Here is a 21143-nt window from a genome sequence, read left to right as displayed (position 1 = left end):
ACTCCAAATTCCTCACAATTGGCTAGTATATGCACTGCAGCAAGGACAGCCACCAGCAGATCAACCAGAAATAAAATATATATAACGCTATTGTAGGCGTAAGTAAGCCGTTTGGATTCTCCTTTGGCTATTTTCTAGCCAAGTATGAAAGCACACTGATGAGATGACGCTGAGTTATGAAAAAATAAACGTAAAATAAAAAGAAACTGGCAGACTGTGCCTAATTGAAATCAAACCCCTAATAAATTTTCCCACTTTGGTGTTTGAGGTGGATATGTGTGTCACTAAGAGCTAAACACAACGGTACCAAGTCCCCCTGCAAATTCCTCACAATATGGTACTAGCTGCACTACTAGTGCCAGCAAGCCCCAAAAAAAAAAAGTATAACGTTATTGTAGCCCTAAGAAGGGCTGTTGGGTTCTTGGAGAATCACTCCTGCCTAACAGTAATCTACCTGCACACTAACGCTAACCCTGACCAGCAGCAGCTCTCTCTCTAGCGGCATCCAGACACAGAATGATCCGAGCAGCGCGGGCAGCGGCTAGTCTATCCCAGGGTCACCTGATCTGGCCAGCCAACCACTGCTATCGACGTGTAAGGGTACCACGTCATGCTGGGTGGAGTGCAGAGTCTCCTGGCTTGTGATTGGCTCTGTTTCTGGCCGCCAAAAAGCAAAACGGCGGGAGCTGCCATTTTCTCGAGCGGGCGAAGTATTCGTCTGAGCAACCAGCAGTTTCGAGTATGCTAATGCTCGAACGAGCATCAAGCTCGGACGAGTATGTTCGCTCATCTCTATTGCTAACCCTTTCCCCATGAGAACTCAAAATTTTGAAAATGAATGCATTTTTGTCAGAAGTTACACTTACAAAATATACTTGTTCCGACTTAAAAGAGACAAATTCAACTTAAGGACAAACCTACTTAACCTATCCTGTATGCAGTGGCGGGCTGGCCATATGACCCACCGGGAGAACGGGCGGTGGTCAGCAAGCTGTATACCGGGGGGGGGGGGGGGCAGCTGGCTGTATACTGGGGTGGGGGGGCTCTGGCTGTATACTGGGAGAGCCGGCAGGCTGTATACTGGGGGGGAAGGGCTGGCTGTTTTCTGCGTGGAGGGGAGGGGGGGGGGTGTCGTTCTGGCTATATACTTGGAGAGTGTCTGGCTATGTACAGGGGGGGCTGGCTAGATACCGGGGAACTGGTTGGCTAGATACAAGGTGGGCTGGCTGTATACACTGGGGGGGCTGTTTGGCTATATACAGGGGGGCTGGCTGTATACTGGGGCGGCTGTCTGGGTATATACAAAGGGGGGGGGCTGGCTGGTGGTGGTATATGGCATATTCCTGTACCAGTATTATAGAAGTTATATTCTTGTATGTAGGGGGCAGTATTATAGTAGTTATATTCTTGTACATAGGGGTAGTGTCATAGTAGTTATATTCGTGTACATAGAGGGCAGTATTATTGTAGTTATACTCTTGTACATAGGGGGCAGCATTATAGTAGTTATATTCTTGTACATGGGGGCAGTATTATAGTAGTTATATTCTTGTACATAGGAGCAGTATCATAGTAGTTATATTCTTGTACATAGGGGGCAGCATTATTGTAGTTATATTCTTGTACATAGGGGGCAGTATTATAGTAGTTATATTATTGTACATAGGGGGCAGTATTATTGTAGTTATATTCTTGTACATAGGGGCAGTACTATAGTAGTTATATTTGTGTTTAACGGAGAAAGTATTGCAGTAGTTTTTTTCTTTGTATATATTTTTTTCTTTTAAAAAAGAAGCTTTATTCCTGTATAAGAGAGGCAGTATGAGTCTCTTTCTCTGCGCTGTACATGTTGATTTAGACCATCTATAAACAGTTCATGTGGAGTTTACTAACTCCATCCAAATCACATGGTTACACCTACTTGTTTTGACCCCACCCACAGAGTGGGGCCACTTTTACATTTTTTTCCAGGGCCACTTAAAATTCCCAGTCTGCCCCTGCCTGTATGTAGCCTGGGGATTGCCTGTACCGTATATACTCGAGTATAAGCCGACCCGAGTATAAGCCGAGACCCCTAATTTTACCACCGAAAACTGGGAAAACCCATTGACTCGAGTATAAGCTGAGGGTGTAGTAAACAGCCAGCCAGCCCCCATGTAGTATACAGCCAACCAGCCCCCATGTAGTATACAGCCAGCCCCATGTAGCATACAGCCTGCCCCCATGTAGTATACAGCCTGCCCCCATGTAGTATACAGCCTGCCCCCATGTAGCATACAGCCTGCCCCCATGTAGTATACAGCCTGCCCCCAGTAGTATACAGCCTGCCCCCTTGCAGTATACAGCCTGTCCCCATCAGTATACAGCCTGCCTCCTTGCAGTATACAGCCTGCCACTTGCAGTATACAGCCTGCCCCCATCAGTATACAGTCTGCCCTCAGTAGTATGCAGTCTGCCCTCAGTAGTATACAGCCTGTGTAGCATACAGATAAAAAAATAAACTTAATACTCACCCTCCGTTGTCCCCGATGTTCGTCACGGCTCCCGGCGGCTTCCGATTCCCATCGCGGCTCCCAGCGGCTTCTTCACTCTTCTATCTTCTCTGGCCGGGAGATCGCGCCGTCGCACACTGTGGATGACGTCATCAGCGGTGACAGCGCTGCATCACAGTGTACGACGAACATCGGGCACCGGAGGGTGAGTATTAATTTATTTTTTTTAATCATTGACTCGTCTATAAGCCAAGGCGAGGTTTTTCAGCACATTTTTTGTGCTGAAAAACTCGGCTTATACACGAGTATATACGGTCTTGCAATGGTGTATATCTGGATAGTATGTGCCAGCAACATGTCAGCATTCCTTCTTTTTAGTGCAGTAAATTATGCAGTCCACTATAAGGGAATTCTATCAGAAAACTTTACTGTTAAAGTATTTACTACTTTTATCTGTGTGTTATTGTGTGTTAAAGATGGCATCAGTATTTCTGTACTACAGATGAGCTGTGAACAGAGCTGTAGTAGTTCTGTCTATGGCATCTCATATCTTGCAGTCACAAACAACTCATTTTCTGTTTTCAGCAAAATTCTCTTTGTCTGTATTTAGATGATATTTGCTAAGCCTATAATGTAATCTGGAGAAAATGTAATATTTGGTTAATTTTTTTAGGCAGAAGGCTAGTACATACTAGTTATAAAGGAAAACATTATTTGTAATAAAATGTATTCTGTCTTGACGTCATATTTTAATTTAATAGAGACTCACATGCTTCAGTTCATTGAATAAAATGCGTTCCTTAAAGTAACTGGGAGCGCCTGACCCCAAAGCAAAATCTGGGCAGCATGGTGGCTCAGTAATTAGCACTACAGTGTTGCACTAGGGTCCTGGGTTCAAGTCCCATCTAGGTCAAAATCTGCAAAGAGTTTGTATGTTCTCTCCGTGTTTGCGTGGGTTTCCTCCGGGTCCTCTGGTTTCTTCCCACACTCCAAAACATACTGGTAGGTTGATTACATTGTGAGCCCCAAGGGGACAGGGACTGATTTGGTAAAACTCTGTGCATCGCTGCATAATCTGTGTGCGCTATCTAAATAAAGGAATTATTTGTATTATTATCTGTACCAGGTTTCCCAACTAAAAGGTTTTATTCATAGTACTAATCTTTTCATATGGAAAATAGACTCCTTATAGTGCCCCTAAGGCCCATTTATGTACATTGCATATTACAACATAAAAGCAATTCAAAAACAATGCAGAAAACTCCCTGGATCAAGAATATGAGCATATGCAAAGTATCAGCCATAACAAAATGTGGGGCCAGATAGTTTTGTGGTCTCACTGCGATTACAATGAAAAGAATCCCTGTTTATGGCTTCGGTACAACCGTCTTTTCTTTGGGGCATAGAGAATGCCTGCTTATTTTGGCCACAAGCCTTGGTGTGAAAGAGCTATGTATAGTCCATTTACATATTTGCACCACGTAGCTAGATTACTCAGCTTTCATGCTCTCTTCTGCACATATCCCAGCTCAGCTCCTTTATTTGTGCTTTATTTATACTTGTGCCCACAATGGTACACAATATTCCATGTCTAGTTGTAATTTGTATAATGGCAAATCTATGTTCTTATCATGAAATTTAGTTTCATCTGCTCATGTGCATAGCCTTACTGCCAATGTCTCTGCCTACATTTCCAGATTTCACAAATCACTCTTTAATATTATATTCTATATTCTGTCTGTTACAGAGCACAGTATCATCCATAAATATTGAAATTTGCCACTGTAAACCCCAGGTCAGGTCATTAAGAACAATAATAAAACAAACCACTTGTTTTTAATATTTTATCAATCACTGCACAATGGGTTTAAATCCCCAAATAACCATTGTAGTACCAATGGTACATTCCAGTTTGAGTAAGTTTAATTAATGATGATTTCTAGCCATTTTATAAATATGAGCACCCCATTATCCTTGTATCAATCCAAAGAAACAGAATCTTTCCAGTGACATGCTTCAAATGCTGTCAGAACATGGGCCCACAATGTGGCACACAGGTCAGGGTATCCTCAGGCCCCTGCCAAAATATATTGACAGCCCTGTGCTATAAAATTAGTTGTTTGTGCATCCTTAACATATGTGCTGAGAGAACTCACTATGTGCCCTCTCCATGATGCAAATTGGGCAAGGACATCATTTCATCCCCTATGTCAACCTTCCCAAGCGTGGTCAGATCCCATCAACAGGAGGATCACTTGCAAGAGGTATGTTACTCTTTTAATTTTTAGAAAAGACAATATTGTTGGAGGAAGTGTATCCAAATTGATAATTAATGGGGTACAGCAAATTTCATGATATACCTGTAAATACCTTGATTGTAGACACTTTGTATAAATTGGTTAGGTGGCTTCTGTATAGCTATTAATAATCTTTCACGAGTGAGCAACTGTAGTCGTTTAGGGGTGCAGTGGGGCAAAAACTAAAGACATCTGGGTATAAATTCTGCAGTGATACATCAGAGACAAAAGGAGTTGTCATGAAATATTCTGCCTGATGGAACAGAATCGTCACTATACTATCAGGAGTGCTATAAAGGCTTGCTGTCTTTTGCCTTATCTCCTTCAATTATTACACCCAGATAATTCATCAGAGGGCCAACACTTTTGATTTTATGTTCTACTTATTTATGTAACCAGAGAATAATCTCAGTCTCTGTTTTTACTGCCTTTATTAACCTTCTACAGAGTGAATTTTTCTCTCTTAATCCTGTAATGCCTCATCACTACTTTCTTGTTTTAGTTGATTAAATGCTATATCTTTACTAAGGTAACATGGGTAATAAACGACAACCACATGTTTTTTTATCAATTTTCTAATACCAAGCAAATACACACATCTGTTTCATTGTCATATCAGGTTATACAAGCTGAAGGTTGCATATTTGGTTACCTGAAATAGAATGACAGTGTGGTACCCATGCATTATCTTATACTTATCACTAGTAAATGACTCTTTATAATGTTTCTCCGTGACCATGTCTTCTGGTTAATGACCGACCAAGTCATTTAGTGTCTGTTTACCTTCATTGTCTGTGTTTTAACCTCTGTCCTCCAGCCTCCAACATGTTGCCTTACTGCTTGTCTGTTTGCCTTTTATGTATGTAATTTTCCCCCTGAGCCATATATATATGTGTCATCCTGTCCAGTGAGATAACATCACAAGCTTTGATTTCTATTGCTAATATGCCTTCCAGCGCTATTATGTGTTTTCTCCAGCAAACATTGTGATTTTTAAACCAACTTACACTGATCATGAGGCAGTCATTAGTCCAACAATGGGGACAAGGTTGGGTCTTTCTTTAATTCTTATGATATCACATTTCAAAGATTGTAAGCTGTTTCCAATGAACTCATTACTATTACCGATTAAAACTTTATAATGTCTCATTATATATGTTATGGTATATTTATCCCACAAAATATAAAGAGCGGCAGAAGATGAAGGCACTTTATGAATTTAGAAATACAGTTATTGTAATTATTTAGTGATTCATTTGCTTAGATAAAGCAGATACATAAAAAGTCAGACTGGCAAAGGATTTTCTTAAATTTCCTACATATTCGAAATTTGTAACCTATTGTACAACTACTAGGTTTACTGTCCTACTAAGAAGTTCCTGAGTAACTATATGCTACGATTGCGGCTATATAGAGTTCGAGCTATGTCACTGGAGCACCTCAGAGCACCTTGTCTTTTAATTTATTCACTCCCCTGTTGTTCTAGCCGTCCAGCCCTGTCCAGCACCTTACCTATTCTATGCTCTGTGGTCGTAGGTTTGTGCTGGGAGCCCCTTATATATAATACACATATTCAACGGTGCTACAAAAACCTAATATAAATACATGGTATCAGTATGAACCTATCGTTTCGGAAATATATCTCCCGATTACGGAGTTTGTGGGTTTTATCCACTTCCCTTGCTGGAGGTACAACCCCCTCTATAGGCATAATGCAAGTAAGATAAATCTCTGTTGTGTTCTGTCAAGAAATGCTTGTCACAGGTGCTCCCGCGACCCATATCACGGGTTGAGGTCTCACAGTGCCCCTCATGCCCGCCAGCGCAGCGCCCACGCTACTCACCTGTCCCCATTACTATTTCGGCTCCCGCGGCTGTGTGTGCGCATCCCCGACTCCTAGGGCATGCGGGCCAGCTCGCAACAATTTAAAGGGTCAGTGCACCGCTGACTGGTGATGGCCATTCCAGGATTTAGTTAAAGGCTGACCGCCTGCCCTGACCTGTTGCTCTGTCCTGACCTTCACCGCGGACAAAGTCGCACCTGTGGAACAACCTGGTGGTACCACACCGCAGCAAGTCCAACCCGCTTTGCGGTGGGCTCTGGTGAAAACCAGGTACCACTTGGATCAGCTTATGTCATCGTCCGTGGTGGTTCAGTGGGGTCCAGTGGTCACAATGCTAAGATAAAGAAGAGATATTTCTGTCTTATCTGTTATCTGTCTTCGATGTTTGATTAACATGTTCAGATATACTTTTTTTTCCTAACGGTGCTGCTTTCATATTGCAGCCAACAGAGTGTGCATGTGGCCAAGAGCATAACATACTGGCAGTTGCAATTAACCATTCCAATATTTGGGAATTCCTGACCATTACTACATGAAAAGAAGGCTTTGGAAGTGTATATGTATTTACAGACCATACCTTCTGCCACCACACGGGTATGAACCCTTAACAGGTCGTTTTGTGGCACGTAGAAACCGAACTATAGGGAATGTTGTTTCCGATTCATTGTAAAGGAGCAATACTGATAGATTAAAATCTACCTGGCTATCTGTTAAGGGTGCATCGAAGACAGATAATACACTTACAAGAAATTTCTCTTCTTTAAGCATTTCTTGACAGAGATTTATAGTTTCATAGTTTCATAGTTTATACGGTTGAAAAAAGACACTTGTCCATCAAGTTCAACCAAGGAAGGGAAGGGGATAAAACCAACAAACTCTGTAAGACACAAGACATCCAAAAGGTCTTAATTAATTGTACTGATACCATCTATTTATATTAGGTTTTTGTATCACTGTTGAAAATGTGTATTTGAGTTTTGTACTAATGGGTTAGAAGCATGCGCATTGGGTCCTCCCTTCAGGTGTGGTGGGGTATTTAAATGAGCTTTAGTTAGTTGAACCATGAGTAAGGACGCTAATTTATGATGTCTGAAACGCATAGGTTATTGCCTGTTTCATAACTGGATACAAGCTTGTATTCTATACTTCATATTTTTGTCTCAATGAATTTTTATTATTATGAAATAAAGGACTCTTTAAAAAAAAATAAGATTGCTGGATCCATTATCTTTGTCTTAAATTCTATAGACACCATTAAAATTCATATTGGCAAAGTATAAGCCATTATAGAAGTCATCAATAGGAAATGGGAATAAGCTATTTCTGATCCTCCATGGCTACAACTAATCAATAAAATGTCATAAGATTTTTTTCCTGTCATCTGCCAATGGAAGGTAATCAGACGACTCCCACACATAATAGATCATAGCCCAAATAAGTTACTTTGACCAACATTTGTCTATTGTTTAAGTTCTAAATGCATCCATTACCTAACTCCTCAGATTTCCCCAGCTCTGTCCCAATGCCAATGTACTATGGAGGTGTATTCCACCTGGTATTAACAATAGATGACATATGATATGAATCCTTTAAACATGTTTTTATTGCAAAATATAGAATCATCACAACAATAACGAGAGTCAAATGAAAATGGAAGCCGGCAAAGTACAAGAGACCATTATGTTATATAATCCCTTCAGCAATGAAAAAGATTTTCTCACAGAAGAGAAAGTTTTGCGGCTCTTTCACGTGTCCAATATGTAGGTTTACATGAATTAATACCCCTCATTTAACAGCCATAAAAGGAATGACTTAATTGGTTGTCGTCCAAACATCACACCCTGCTTAAGCTTTTTTTCTTTACAACTAGGAGAGGCCTATTACAGTGCATTATAGAAATACTTCTTTACTAGCCATATAAGTGCACTGAACCCAATAAATGTATGACTAATGACATGCCATTCATAGTTTACATCTGTCCCTTTATTAAATGGCTGTTTAATGTGAACTTAATATAATATGACTGTAAACATTAAGCCTGATGCAAAGAACTTTATTTCTGATTCATTAGATTATATCTCTTCCAGTCCTATTGTAAAACCTCTTAAGCATACACATTAGAGTGGAGTCATTGTAGGATTACTAGGGATACCGTCACGGGTAATACTGCCATTGTGACAACAAAATACCATCAATTAATAAGACAGAATTCGCACGTGGACGATTTGTAGCAGAAAATTCAAACTTACAGATTCATGTTGATGGGACTTGCAGAAGCTCAGAAGGGATCATTGGTGGGACACTCATTTAACCAACTCAATAAATCTCAGCTATTTCTTTACATGGGTGACAAATTAAATGACACCCATTAAAATCAATGAGGAACAGATCTCCTACATACTCCTTCAAAAATGTATATAGTAACGAGGTACCATAAGGTACTAATATGGTAATAATGTGTGTGCCTACATGCATCTTTCCTTAGAGACGTGAGTTCATTGAAGGTGTTAGAAGCACAACCATGGAGATCAGCTAATCCCTATAGCTGCTTCATTGTGAAAAGGGATTGCCATGTGTAATAATAATTTTTTGTTCTTTATATGATGTCGCTGTAGAAATAAAGTTTGGTTGGTAAAAAAGGTTAGGTATAAAAACAACCCTCACACATTCAGTGCCACTCAGGTGACGATTATCACACCCAATAATGACCCGAAGCCATTAAAACTGGTTTAGTTAATTGCCATGTTCACCACAATAGAACATGTACAATATAAAGGGGTTAGAAACTAAACGTATGCTATGTGTAGAACATTGTAGTAAAGAGGCAAAGATGCCAAAGTTATAAAATGAATATCACAGTAAGAATGGAAAGTGGTTATGAATACTGAAATAATGCAGAATTAATATGTTATCTTGCCAGACGGAGATGTGTTTTGGAGTAGTGAATGCCACATGGCTTTCTAAATAGGGTGCCCCCAAAAAGTGCAACATCTATCCATTAAGTAAGGATTCCTTGCTGCAAAACATTGTCTGAGGTAAATTTGATAAAAGCCCTTCACCGAGTCAAGCGCCCAGCACGAGTAACACTCCTCTCAATCCTGTGTGGCATTTGTCAGACTTACGGTTTGAAGGGTTTCACCATTCCGTGTCACAAGGTTGCAGCTTGTTTTTCACTTCTCTGTAGTAAATCCCCTGTGTGTCAGTCAGTGAGGGAGCAGCCGGCACACACCCGACTGTTTCTGTGCATTCCTGTGACTATGGGAAAGCCTCCTCCTCCTCTGTGACAGAGCAATATCTATGTCCCGGCTGCCTTCTGATTCCAGGATAAAAACCATTCATATGATTTTCCCGTTTTCTGCAGTAAATCAGTACATTTCTAATTTTTCTCCAATTACTTACTCATACGTCAGGGAACAGGTCAATCAGGTATAGAGTCACTGACAGAACTGGTCCTAATTCACAGCAGCACTCTACTCTTGTCTATCCCCACCCTTAAAGGTGAGCTGCTCATTCCATGACAGAAATAGACTTTTTCTTCCAATCATTGCTGGAGTTTTTCAAGAAAAGCAACAATGTCCGCACCAAGCATGGTGCAACTTTCCACAGGTGCTTTACAGTTAAATGTAGGGTTGTGCACCATACCGTCAAATGACTGCAGAAATGGAAGTGATATTGTATTTGGGGTTTTCTTGTTATTAAAGTATAACCTATAATTCACAGATGCAAAAACATCATATACAGTGAAGGATCACCAATTTTCCAATCTGGAAAACCGCTGTGTTCTGCACATAGAGAAATAAAATTGCAATAGTATTTGTGTAAAAATTGAGTGTTGATGCAAGCTTTATGCATGTGTCCACTTTATAGGATCTGACTCTCTCAAGCTACAGGAAAAGCCGATTGGTCTACGGTCTAGATGTAGAACCCCACCTATCACATTCTGATGACCTATTCTGTGGATAGGTCATTACTATGAAAAATGGATAGGGGACAGACAGGGATGCACCAGCCATGAAGCGAGTTGAGCCTCTCGCCTCAGCCAGCACCACTTGCAGCAAGATGGGGGGCAGTCACCTGCTTTAAAGCAGGACCTGCCACTTAAAAATAGTGTCTCTTCACACCTGATGTCAGCATTGGTGTGAGATACTGCATGAAGAACCCACTAATTAAACAATAACCTGTTATATTACTGGATATGGCAGAGGGGGGCACCATTCTATAGCTCGCCTCAGGCAGAAGCAAGTTTAAATTCACCCATGGGGACAGAAAATCCCTTCAAATGATCTGCTGACTCCGCTTTACACTATTTAGTTCATATGCTGGTCTGTCCATTGTTAAATTTCACTCAACAAACAATTTTTCATCAACTTTAAAGGACATCTACCACCAGAACGAAGGATTGTAAACCAAGCACACTAACATACTGGTGTGGTCCCCCTCTGGCAGGATCTGCTCTTCATTTATCTTCTTATTCCCTGGTTTTAAAAAAAAAAAACGCTTTAGAATTATGTAAACAAGCCTACGGAGCTTCATTTGAATAATTTTAAAGCATGTTTTCTTAAAAGCCATGGCATAAGAAGCTAAAAGAAGAGCAGATCCTGCCAGAGGGTCCACACACCAGTATGTCACTGTGCTTGGTTTACAATCCTTCGTTTGTATAGTAGTCATCCAGCACAAGCTAAATTGGGATAACTTTGATCTTTATGGAATAAAGCCTGCAAAGTGCAGAGAGGGGATCCAACATGTAACCTTACAGCAAAATTTAGTTAAAAGCTTGATGGATACATGTGCATTACGGATGGAGGTGCATACACGTGTCAAGTACAATCATATGTATCTTTAGGTTCCATATCACTGCAATGCTGGAACACTCAAACTAAATGCTTTACGACTCACAGAGACACTACTAATGCACCACTCCAAGGTTGTTGTGATAGTGTGCTCCCCTCATTCCTATGGCCCTTCTGGTCCTCAATCATCTAGTAAGCTATAGTCTTTTTGGCTACTCTATAGTCTCATGATTAAGTGACCCATCCCAGTCATATTGCCTGAGGCTTTAACCCCTTAACGACTTGGCCTTTTTTAGTTTTTTCACTTCCATTTTTCACTCACCAACTTCAAAAATCTATAACTTTTTTATTTTTCCACATAAAGAGCTGTGTTATGGCTTATTTTCTGCGTAACAAATTGCACTTCATAGTGACGGCATTTAATATTCTATGGCGTGTACTGGGAAGCGGGAAAAAAATTCCAAATGCAGTGAAAATGGTGAAAAACCACATTTGTGACTTTTTCTTGTGGGCTTGGATTTTACAGCTTTCACTGAGCGCCCCAAATGACATGTCTACTTTATTCTTTGGGTCGGTACGATCATGTGGATACCAAATTTGCATAGGTTTTCATACATTTAAAAAAATTAAAACCTCCTGTACAAAATATTTTTTTTTTATTTTGCCATCTTCTGGGGCCAATAACTTTTTCATACTTTGGTGTACGGAGCTGTGGATAGTGTCATTTTTTGCGAATTTTGATGGTGTTTTCATTACTATCATTTTTGGGACTTTGCGACCTTTTGATCACTTTTTATTAATTTTTTTATATTTTTCAAAATGGCAAAAAAATGCCATTTTCGACTTTGGACGCTATTTTCCGTTACGGGGTTAAACATAGTGAAAAAACATTATCATATTTTGATAGATCAGGCATTTTCGGATGCGGCGATACCTAATGTGTTTATGATTTTTACTGTTTATTTATTTTTATATCAGTTCTAGGGAAAGGGGGGTGATTTGAATTTTTAGGTTTTTTTATTATAATTTTTTTTTTAAACTTTTTTTTATTTTTACTTTTACTATTTTTCAGACTCCCTAGGGTACTCTAACCCTAGGTAGACTGATCGATCCTATCATATACTGCCATACTACAGTATGGCAGTATATGTGGATTTTACTCCCCATGCATTACAATGTGCAATTAGCACATTGTAATGCATGGGTTAAAACGAAGTAGCCTCGGGTATTCGGAACACCCGAGGTTACCATGGCGACGGATCGCCGCTCCCCGTGACGTCATCGGGGAGCAGCGATCCACGACAAGATGGCGGCGCCCATGCGCTAGCACCGATCGCGGGTGTTACCGGTAAGCCTTTGCTGCAATATGCGGCGCGCGTCGGGAAGGGGTTAAAGCCGCTATCTATCTCTATCTATCTTTTATCTATCTAATTTTCTTAAAACCACCATCACAGCCCATAAAATGAAATCAAAATGATGGCGTCAAGGGTAGAGAAATGGTTAAAGGGAACTGATCAGCAGATACATGGAGCTCTAACCACAAGCAGAACTAAATTATCTTCACAGAATTAGTTTAGCAGAAAATATAGTTATAAAGCAGCGGATCATGTTGAGATGGCTGATGTATACTATCACAAAGTCAATGTGGATTTTTTAGAACCTGCTATTATATCCAATGTTTCACCATCAGAACAATGAGTAATTGTGAAAGTGAGTGTGTACTTTATGTACTTGTGGACCTATGATTCCCCAAAACTAGAAAAAAATATTTTGTTCCAATGAATTTTGAAATATTTCTTCCATAGAGAATTTCATTCATACCATTTGATACAAGTAGAGGTAGGGAAATGGAAATTAAAGCAGATTTTTCATGGTCACCAGCCTGGCAAATACTTTACAAAAGGTTGCCTATGTGATTTGAGCTGTCCATTGTTGAGTAAATTACACATTATAAAGACATATTACTTAGGCTGAGCACATGTTTCCATGCAGGTGGCTTAATAGCCTGAATGGAGAACCTTGATGTAAATTCCACACCACAGATCCTGAGCGCACCTGTTTATTAGTGGGAACCTTGCATGTCATCCGGTTTGTTCAGTCTTCACTGTTTCATAAGGAAATTCCTACAAGCCCTAGAAAAAGATTTGTGGAATATAATAATACAGCTATATACACTCACCGGCCACTTTATTAGGTACACCTGTCCAACTGCTCGTTAACACTTAATTTCTAATCAGCCAATCACATGGCAGCAACTCAGTACATTTAGGCATGTAGACGTGGTCAAGACAATATCCTGCAGTTCAAACCGAGCATCAGTATGGGGAAGAAAGGTGATTTGAGTGCCTTTGAACGTGGCATGGTTGTTGGTGCCAGAAGGGCTGGTCTGAGTATTTCAGAAACTGCTGATGTACTGGGATTTTCACGCACAACTATCTCTAGGGTTTACAGAGATTGGCCCGAAAAAGAAAAAACATCCAGATCCAAATGCCTTGTTGATGCCAGAGGTCAGAGGAGAATGGGCAGACTGGTTCGAGCTGATAGAAAGGCAACAGTGACTCAAATCGCCACCCGTTACAACCAAGGTAGGCAATAGAGCATCCCTGAACGCACAGTACGTCGAACTTTGAGGCAGATGGGCTACAGCAGCAGAAGACCACACCGGGTGCCACTCCTTTCAGCTAAGAACAGGAAACTGAGGCTACAATTTGCACAAGCTCATCGAAATTGGACAGTAGAAGATTGGAAAAACATTGCCTGGTCTGATGAGTCTCGATTTCTGCTGCGACATTCGGATGGTAGGGTCAGAATTTGGCGCCAACAACATGAAAGCATGGATCCATCCTGCCTTGTATCAACGGTTCAGGCTGGTGGTGGTGGTGTCATGGTGTGGGGAATATTTTCTTGGCGCTCTTTGGGCCCCTTGGTACCAATTGAGCATCGTTGCAACGCCACAGTCTACCTGAGTATTGTTGCTGACCATGTCCATCCCTTTATGACCACAATGTACCCAACATCTGATGGCTACTTTCAGAAGGATAATGCGCCATGTCATAAATCTGGAATCATCTCAGACTGGTTTCTTGAACATGACAATGAGTTCACTGTACTCAAATGGCCTCCACAGTCACCAGATCTCAATTCAATAGAGCATCTTTGGGATGTGGTGGAACGGGAGATTCGCATCATGGATGTGCAGCCGACAAATCTACGGCAACTGTGTGATGCCATCATGTCAATATGGACCAAAATCTCTGAGGAATGCTTCCAGCACCTTGTTGAATCTATGCCACGAAGAATTGAGGCAGTTCTGAAGGCAAAAGGGGGTCCAACCCGTTACTAGCATGGTGTACCTAATAAAGTGGCCGGTGAGTGTATATTAAAGGAAGTCTTAATAGAATGTTTCAAATTTACACATGTTAGACACACACAATTAGTCTTAACAATTTGTCACAAGGGGAATAATAGCCTATTTAAAGGCAATATACAGAAATCATTTAAAGGGAAAATGCTGCAGCTTTATCAGGTTCCCTTGTGTCATTAAAGGACCTGTCATGGTGTCAGTGATATTCCTATGAGCGCAGGGGGGGGGATGTTGAAGTTGTTAGAGGGGTGTGGCTATGTGATGGAATAGAAAAGTAACAGCTGGAAGACCTATAAGGAGGCAGAGCTCCTTTACCGTGTCCTTTGTGTGGAGAAGAAGGGTGACAGAGTTGATATTTCAGCCCCAGACGCATGTGGAAACCCAGATGTTTCACCTTGGCACAGATCTCAGCTATAACCTTAACCAGGATTCTGGCACAGACAATAGATAAACTCTGTTCTGTGACAATTTCATGCTTTGCAATGCAGTAAACAAGGCACAGGGTATACAAGTCATGATAACTGACCCCCCATTATCTAAAGGATTAGATCTTTTAGCAATGGATATGTTGTGAATTGTTTTCTCATTGTATGCCTTCCTCAAATTATCCTCCCATCATAATAGCCTGGGGGCATGGTGGGAGTTGCAGTTTTTTTTATTTACTATTATGCTCCCCTGTATTGTACACAGACATCCCATAATAATAGCATGAACATGTTGGAAATTGATGTGTGTATGATGATGTCCATAAGGGAAATGAATCCCTTCCCGACTAACGTCTATGGCCTTTGACCTAGCCAAACCAGTTCCTTACACTGCACCGTTTAGATGCACTCATATCTTGTGTACAGCAGCCCTGTGAACAGTAGGGAGTCTATTCAGTTTGGAAAATACTTACTGGTTTTAATGCCATGTCACTACATTTTTATTAACTAAGCGAGCTCATTCAAGGTATTACTGGATGTTTCCTTTCCCTACCCTGGAAAGCTTATTTTCATATTCCTTACTAAGTAATCCCCAGCAGGGCAAGCATGGCCTTTAAGATTCTGTAAACCTGAAAAGGTGGGATGCAAAGACAATCTCCATAAGGAAAATCTTTTCCTTCCTGATAAAATTGTGTATTATGGGTTTTTAAGTAGTTAAGAGGGGATCCAGTCATGGAGTTTTCGCTTTATTCCCATCAATAGTCCTGAATGAACTTCCTGATATATTTGTCTTGTCCGACTTAAAGATATTGATATGGTTTTGTTTATGCAAAATTCTAGTTCATTAGGTGCAGTGCGAGGTAAACACTTTATGATCCTGGACTCCTCTCCATTTTGTGCACACATTCATTAGTTTTTCATATTAATGAGTGCCAAATGCTACTGATTGACAGCTTTCTCCCTATGTCCTAAGTCGGTCCCTTTTTTCTCCCATAGGGAGAAAGCTGTCAATCAGTAGCATTTGGCACTCATTAATATGAAAAACTAATGAATGTGTGCACAAAATGGAGAGGAGTCCAGGATCATAAAGTGTTTACCTTGCACTGCACCTAATGAACTAGAATTTTGCATAAACAAAACCATATCAATATCTTTAAGTCGGTCCCTTTTTTCTGTTTTCACACAGCAATTAGAAATATACTGTACAAATACATTTTCCAGGATGGGTTAATGAAAAGGCAAAGTCTCCATAAGAAGAGCCATTACTCCCTGACCCTAGCTAGTCAAAGGCCTCTAACTCTGCTGAACCAGTTTCCTACACTGTACTGATGGGATGCAAAGACAACAAAACAGTGCTGTCTAGACCTGGAAGTCTGTTCCTTCTGCAATAGATATTCTGGTTTGGCTTTAATCCTGCATCATGCCATTAGGCTTCTTGAAAGTCATGCTTGATGCTAAAGGTGCCTAACAAGGTAGCACAGTGGAAATGTTTTTCTTATCCCATCATGGAAAATGTATTTGCATATCTCCCAAAATCCTCCAGCGGAGCGTCAATGGCTATAGGACCCCACATTTCTAAAAGTCAGCCTTAATTGGCAAACACTCTGTATGAAGAACTCTTACTTTCCAACCATACCAAAGCAATGACAGATTCCCGTTTTAATGCCAGAAGCACCTTCTTAAACTTTATTCACATCTGTGTTCTGGAGTTTTCAGCATGCCCTTCTATTACTTAAAGTGGGAAAAATGCACTGCAGCTCTTATAATTTTTTCTATTATATATTACAAAATTGTGATGAAAGCTGCAGATTTCTGCATTTAAGGCTGGATTCACACGACCGGTACCCGCCGTACCGTAGCACGGCGGGCACACGGCAGCGCGGGGAGAGGAGGAGGGGGAGAGCGCTGCTCACCCCCGCCCCTCTCCATCGGGATATATGGCGCACGGCGCCGCATGCCCTGAAAAAATAGGACATGTCCTATTTTTTCACGGGGCATGGAGCAGTCCCGTAGGGCGCCGTTCTCCCATTGCCGTCCATGGGGGACGTATATCGGCCATATATACGTCGCTCATATATACGCCCCCCTTGCGGTAGTGTGAATGCAGCCTAACACAGATTTCTGTGGAAAAGAAGACTTTCTGTTCACCTGTAGTATATAATTTCTGTTGCTTTGTTCTATAACAGGGAGTAACAGAAAGCTTTGCTTTTTCCATGTGTCTTGGCTCAGATTGGATTTGAATCATAGAAATTATATTGTACTGGACCATTAGCTAGGAAACCTTGCATATCTTGAAAATTACTATTGTAGATATTTAAATAATCAGAAATTGTGGCAATTTTTCTTCTTTTCAGAAATAAAATCATATTACAATATAACTGCAGCACCAATAAGGATTGATGGGTTTGACGTGTTCACAAACACACAGGTAATGACCGGAGATTTACCTACTTGTCCATTTGTTGTCCAAGTCTGTATTACCTTTTGCACCTTTCTTTATTTAATGTCAGCTTGTCATTTTATGTCAACACAGGTGAACACATTTCCTATAGATGGTAATCCAGACATGCTGAAACTGTAGCCTGTTCTCATAAATTGTAACTCTTAAAGCTGTGTGCTACTACATGATCACTAGTAGCAATATCAGGGTTTATGCAGATGCCTGCATATAGGCAATTTGGTTGAATAGTGGCATTATAAATAATATTGTTATACAGGAACTATGGCTCATACTGTTGCATAGAAGTATTATTAGTACTATTGGTATTATTGGCACTATTAGCTCTGGTCTATTTGAGAAGTTTGCTTGTTTCTTTTATGTGAACACTATTATTTGTGGCCATAGGGGGTGCGCGGTCGATGTGCGCGGTCGATTTTATTTGGGGGGGGGGGGCATAGGTGAAAGTTAGGAAATAGCTATTTGGGGGGATATTACCTATGGAGGGACATTAATAATGGCTAATGGTGATGGAGTGACATTAATTATGGCTACTGATAGATGGGGGACAATAATTATGGCTACTGATAGATGGGGGGACATTAAATATGGCTACTGATAGATGGGGGGACAATAATTATGGCTACTGGTGAGGGGGGACATTAATTATGGCTACTGATGAGGGGGGACATTAATTATGGCTACTGGTGAGGGGGGACATTAATTATGGTTACTGGTGGATGGGGGGACATTAATTATGGCTACTGGTGAGGGGGGACATTAATTATGGCTACTGGTGAGGGGGGACATTAATTATGGTTACTGGTGGATGGGGGGGACATTAATTATGGCTACTGGTGAGGGGGGACAGTAATTATGGCTACTGGTGAGGGGGGACAGTAATTATGGCTACTGGTGAGGGGGGACATTAATTATGGCTTCTAGTCGATGGGGGGACATTAATTATGTCTCCTAGTGAATGGGGACATTAATTTTGGCTACTGGTGAGGGGGGGGGCAAAAATTATGGCTACTGGTGGGGGGGGGACATAAATTATGGCTACTGGTGGATGGGGAAACATTAATTATGGCTACTGGTGAGGGGGGACATTAATTATGGCTTCTGATCGATGGAGGGACATTAATTATGGCTCCTAGTGAATGGGGACATTAATTATGGCTACTGGTGAGGGGGGGACATTGATTATGGCTACTGGTGGATGGGGGGACATTAATTATAGCTACTGGTGGATGGGGGTACATTGATTATGGCTACTGGTAGATGGAGTTCAATGTTTTTATGCATAGTGAGGGGGGGCCCTGTGGGAAATTTTGCCCTGGGGCCCAGAGGACTCTAGTTACGTCACTGTGTTTCATTTATGCAAATGGTGTTTTTTTTTTTAATTCAGGCTATGTGGATGTGACTCCTGCACATTTCCTCCTCTGAAACTCCAGAAACGAGTCAGGATGTTGTCAGGGTGTACAAGTGTGAGCATAGCTACAAGGGTGAGTTTGGTACTGCCCTTGTAAGAGCAGGATTCAATTTGTGGAGCATGACAAGGTCAAGTTTACTGAACATTAGGGCCTTACAGGGATGGTCCATCCTAATCCTATTATTAATCTTCAACCGATTTCCTCTGACTTCCTGCCTGCCTTCCTCACCTGTTTTCCTGCCACCATGCTTGCAGGTAAGATTTAACCATTTATTTTTATCCCTTATATGGTTTATATCGTTAGTTACCCCTCTATAGTTATGGCCCATCCAGCCATTTTTGTTCTGGCTGTTTCGGCATGGAATGCTGAAGGTGTGTTGATTGTCATTTTAAGCTATACTTATTAAAAGATATGTTTTATATTATTACTTCACTTTTTGGGAATTCTGTATTCTCATGGAGGAAAAATTCTTAATTATATAAAAAAAAATAACAATTTTGTAATTTGATGTTATAAAAATCAAGCATTTCACAGATACATATATATATATAGATTACCTGTCTCCATCCGTTCTTCACTGTTTCATTTGGTTGCCTGTGGATCCGACCATAAACTGCTGACTATGGTCGCACAGGTCTTCCCTTCTGGTCGGATTCCATCACATGAACGTGCATCTCCTGTCTAGGTGTTCCATGTGCAATGTTCACTACCTGCATCCCAGTTGATCTACAATAGCATTTGTCACTGTGTTACCCTTCAAACAAGCCAGCAGAATGGTGAGGGACAGTGTAGTGACCAATGCTGATTTGCCGTTACATCAGCTGTGCTGTGTTTTCCTGCACTGTTCCTCTTCATCATCCTACTTGGCTTCCCTGCGGGGGCTGCCCCACACTGCTTCTCCCTCCCCCCGGTGTGTGTGATTGGTTATCTGACATAGTGGTGGAGTGTGTGAAATTGGTTAGGCGATATCTCCATTTATTTAACATATACAGTGGGTATGGAAAGTATTTGGACCCCTCTTTTCACTCTTTGTTTCACTGCAGCCAATTGGTAAGATCAAAAAAGATCTTTTTTTATGCTCATTAATGTACACTCTGTACCTCTGACGGAAAAAAAACGGAAATGTATATATTTTTGCTAATTTATTAAACCAGAAAAACTGATATATCACATAGTTATTCTGAGGGAAACTATTTTTAGCTAAAAGAAGAGTGTCACCTAGTTACTAGTGATTTATGGGAACCCGCCACCAGCTGTATTTGTGAAAAATGTGGTGTCATGTTCCCTTTAAGTTCAATCAGTTTATTTAAAAACAGCTGGACTCCAATGAATGAGTAGAACCATCTCAAGGAGGGTCAGATGGAAATGGACTGCACGTGAGGCAAAGGGTCTGAATACTTATGTCCATGTGAAATTTCTGTTTTTCTTGTCTGTACATTAATGAGTAAAAAAATAACTTTTTTCGATATTACCAGTTGGCTGCAGTGAAACAAAGAGTAAAAAATGAAAAGGGGTCTTAATACTTTCCGTACCTACTGTATTAATTAATGCAGATTTCAGGAGGCCTCCCTTTAATAATGCAGAGTTCAGACTGCACAATAAATTATTTACCTTCTGCTGTGCCAGGGCGCTTGCGGCTTCATCTTCTATCTGCAGGGTACTTCTTCATGAACATGACGTAGGTGCCACACCTATATCATAGAGTGAGAGAACTTCACACCTGGTTTCTCAGCCTAATCAGTGAAAAAAATGGATGTTTCATCCCTTTTTTTTTTTGCGAATCCATAGACTTCTATAGCCTTCATTGATCCGCATCAGTAAAAAAAATTGGACAAGTTTCATAATTTTTTACACGAACAACAGATCAGTGAAAATACAAGCCAATGTGAAAATACCCATAGAAATCAATGGCTTTGTGAGGCATTGATGGATATTACTGAACAACGCCAAAGTGAAGTCCTTACACTTAGATTCTAGGAACATTATAGTTTCTCAATAAGTAAATTTGTATTTAAACAACTGAAGATTAATCGAGCAAATAAAATGTATTTAAAATGAAGAT

At 40.7% G+C, this 21143-nt stretch overlaps 1 protein-coding gene across 3 annotated transcripts in view; it reads right to left on the bottom strand.

The window, feature by feature from the left end:
- The window catches only part of PLEKHG7 (pleckstrin homology and RhoGEF domain containing G7), a 59105-nt gene extending 38358 nt beyond the window's left edge, over nt 1-20747 (bottom strand). The window contains exon 1 of one of the 3 annotated variants that reach the window (XM_072146556.1): nt 20693-20747. The gene's annotated coding sequence lies outside the window, so the exon portion shown is untranslated. Of the gene's footprint in view, nt 1-9754; nt 9982-10031; nt 10099-20692 lie in introns of those variants that run through there. The other 2 variants (XM_072146555.1, XM_072146554.1) reach the window with 2 other exon arrangements.
- Between the last annotated feature and the right edge of the window lie 396 nt (nt 20748-21143).

The sequence above is a fragment of the Engystomops pustulosus genome, chromosome 4 (assembly GCF_040894005.1).
Source record: "Engystomops pustulosus chromosome 4, aEngPut4.maternal, whole genome shotgun sequence".
NCBI lineage: Eukaryota > Metazoa > Chordata > Amphibia > Anura > Leptodactylidae > Engystomops > Engystomops pustulosus.
This window is presented reverse-complemented; position numbering and strand designations above follow the sequence as displayed.